Raw genomic sequence first — 3531 nt, 5'->3', positions numbered from 1 at the left:
CGAAGGGAGAGTTGAACGCAAATAGAGAAGGGTGCGAAGTGAACCGTGATCGCTGGTTACCACCATGGGAATTTTGGTCAATTTGTTTGACCGTCATCTAATTATCATAATGTATTTAATTATGAAATAAACCCCACCTGCGGAATGCAAATTTGTATTGCTGTGAGAAAGGTCGGCGTTAATCAGTTGAAGGATTTCTGAAATTTGTGTGAGGCTCTAGCCATATTCTTATTATATTTCCAAAGTATCTATCCATGATTTTTATTACCGTAATATTTGAAAAAGAAAGCAAAGCAGGCCTTTAAGGAATGCCACTATAATAATTCTTTACAGCATTTTAAAGATGTACATTAACATATCATAATACGATATTATTAAATTGTTTGTCAGCTTTAATTTAGAATTATATTTCAAGACCAACAAGTAATCGGCGCGCAATTTACTTGAACTGAAAATTGTGAGATTCATGCAAAAATATTATTAAGATTTGCTTTGATCGAATATGGCCTTTCTTGCTTATTTCTTTCGAATACTAAATTCTAGAATAATCGTTAAATTAAATTCGCATGGAGTAACTTCTTTTTATGCGGCCGACAGCTGTAAACATTCATTTACGTGATTAGTTGGTCAAGTAGGGTACCGTTACATAAACGGAACGTATTGTAAATTAAACATTATGGCTTCATGTTAAAATTAGATGTCTTGTCCATTTTTCGCAGAAGCTCCTGCAAATAGCCATGCGGCGTGTTTTACGGTGGTACGTTTAACTTCGAATTTTCGTAATTGGATAATGCGCACGTAAATTGTCGCGAACTAAAATTTCCGCGGAAGCGACAATGATCGAGAGAATTTCGTGCGCGACGTCGAGATACGCTCGTGTTTTCCTCACGCGTACAAATCGCCAGCGAGCAAACGGCGAGTTCACCGATAAGGGTTAATCGGGAGAGGGAGATAATAATTTCGCGTACTATCTTCTCTCTCTCTCTCTCTCTCTCTCGTGGATATATCAATTTTACGACGATTTTTCTTTTTTTTTTTTTATTTCACTCGCGCGGCTTTCGTCTCGTGGAAATATCTTCCCGGCAGCGTGAGCCGTTGTTTAACTTCGCTCGATTAATCAATCCGGCTTCGCGCGTCATCGAGAGATTTCTCGGCCGTATTTGTCGCTGTACTTTAACGTATGTTATCTATAAAATACATAAAATACCTCAAGATATCATCAAAGGTGTATTTTGCTTTCCACAACACGAACCAATATATTTAGAATATCACGTCATATTCATATCAATTTAATTCACGTAATCCTGTGTTAATTCTTGTTTACATCGTCGTAAGTTATTTCGAACTTCTTCGAAGAAAGCAAAGACGAATAAAGAAAATAAAGTATCGACTATTTGAAGAGGTAAGCAAAATTTGCAGGAGAGCCCTCGTTCCTTTTAACTTCGACTTGTTCAATTAGTTTTGATATTTTTAATTATGTAAATATTTTTGCTTTTATAATGTATTTTATACGCGTTATATTATGTAACGTATTGAACACAATGCAAATCAATATTTCTTTTAATTTTTTTATTTTTTATGAGAATATTATTCTGCGTTTCAAATTATTTTCATCAAGCTAGCGCTTCCTTCTAGGAAATAATTAATAAGACAAATCGTTTTCCTCGGTAAACAATTCCTAGAAAATATTCCTCTTTTCAATCGCGAGAGCAATTTGGCAGAATGATTCGGCTTCTTCGAACGATTAATTTTCTTCTTCTTCAATTAATTCCGAACAAGCGACTCCTCGTTAACTCGACTTCTTTTTCGCGAGTGCTTCCACTCTCACTGCGAGTTTCCAACGAAGAGTCCGTCTTATTGTTAGAGAAAAAAAAGAAAAGAAAAGGAACGGAAAAATCACCTGCTAAAAGAATGGCTTTATCTGATCTAAGGTAATCAACTAATGCATAGCTGCCCGTCCTTCTGCACGTCCTTTCGTCGCGCCGTGTCCAACGTCTCCGTCACGCTCGACGACGCCGACCAACTGTTGCGTCTTCCCGCCATCGACCCGACATAATCTCGAAGACGGAAATAATAGCGGGTGTCGAACACGGAAGGCTCTAGTATTGCATACGGAAATGCTCGTTCACCATTCGGTTAAACGGCGCTAGGATTCCATTGCAAACATTCTTAAAAAATTCTCCCTCTTCGCGTCAATAATTGTGCATAACTCTCATTTACATTGTACATTCACACTGTGAATGTGATCTATCTTCTTTTATTCAGAAAGTTTTTTTTGCAATTTCTAAAAATCTAACTCGACACGGATTTGAAAATAATTTTGAATTACCAATATTTATATAAAAAAGCATAATGAGTAATGCTGTAAAAAATTTTGATATTCTAGCAATCATAATTACTTTAGTAATTTAAAAAATTATTTTCAGATGTCTAATTAAATTTTTAAATACTTCAACAAAACCATTCCATCTGTACTTCTTTCATTATTTAACTAACAAGTCTAATGAGCGAAACTGACAAATGTTTCTTTCTTAATTATCTTTCATCTTTATTTTCATCTTTATTTCCAAAAACTAAAGAAGCTGAATAAAAAATATTTTTAAAGGAATAATAAAAGATTGCAAAAAATAAGCTGTAACAATGAAGCTAAGACGGTTGCTAAGGATCGACCAAAAATCCCTAAAAGTCTGTAGTTATTACAATAAGATTGGAAGGAACGACACTTGATACGTCGAGACGAAATAATATGACATGGACATGTTATTTTGCACGCGCGCTGTTTCAAGTTTAAGGTAAAAGGTGTCGAGTTTTTTCCTGCGGTCACCAACGTGCACGGTCGCACGGTGTTGGATGTACACCGGTCGGTGTCCACTCGGTTGGAACAGCGGCCTAAGATGGAGCAATGCCTTCGACGATCAAATCGCCGATGTTGCGAAAGGGATGATGAACATGTCAATTCTTGAGAATGACGATCCCAAAATAAAAAACAAATGTGAGACACTGTCTGTCGTCACAAAATATCATTTGCGAGAGATATTTTAAAATATTTAATATTCTTTATCTTTTATTGTTTTAAACTATTCAAAATTTTGTAATCGGGAGAATAAAAAAAAATTATACTCTAAAAACTTAGACGTAGACAAATAAAGAAAAAAATAGAATAAATTTTAAAAAATTATACATATATTAGAATAGACGGTATAGGTATATCTTGGAATGTCTCGATTATCATATTTTTTGAAATTTTCCGTATTTTCTTTACATATTAGCTAAAAAGGCGCCGCCGGTGTCATTGAAATGCACGCAAATGTTTTCTTCTACGAACTAAGTCAATTATTCTCATATTACGTCGAGAATTGAAAGGATAGACATTGCAGTTGAAGCTGCAATTATTAATGCGACGACCAGGAAGTTCTTCTAGCTTCGATTTCGTAATCATCACACGCGCATTTTAATTATATCTGACGTGTATTTAATTATATTGTTTAAGCTGCACGTGATAGAATTCGAAAAAATTCTAAATAAATAAAT

General features: G+C 34.9%; 1 protein-coding gene across 4 annotated transcripts in view; it reads right to left on the bottom strand.

The window, feature by feature from the left end:
- The window catches only part of LOC108755064 (proto-oncogene tyrosine-protein kinase ROS), a 38209-nt gene that overhangs the window by 24938 nt on the left and 9740 nt on the right, over positions 1–3531 (bottom strand). The window lies entirely within an intron of this gene.

The sequence above is a fragment of the Trachymyrmex septentrionalis genome, unplaced genomic scaffold (genome assembly GCF_001594115.1).
Source record: "Trachymyrmex septentrionalis isolate Tsep2-gDNA-1 unplaced genomic scaffold, Tsep1.0 scaffold83, whole genome shotgun sequence".
Taxonomy (NCBI): domain Eukaryota; kingdom Metazoa; phylum Arthropoda; class Insecta; order Hymenoptera; family Formicidae; genus Trachymyrmex; species Trachymyrmex septentrionalis.
Note: the sequence above shows the minus strand (reverse complement) of the source record. Positions and strands in the feature narration are given on the sequence as shown.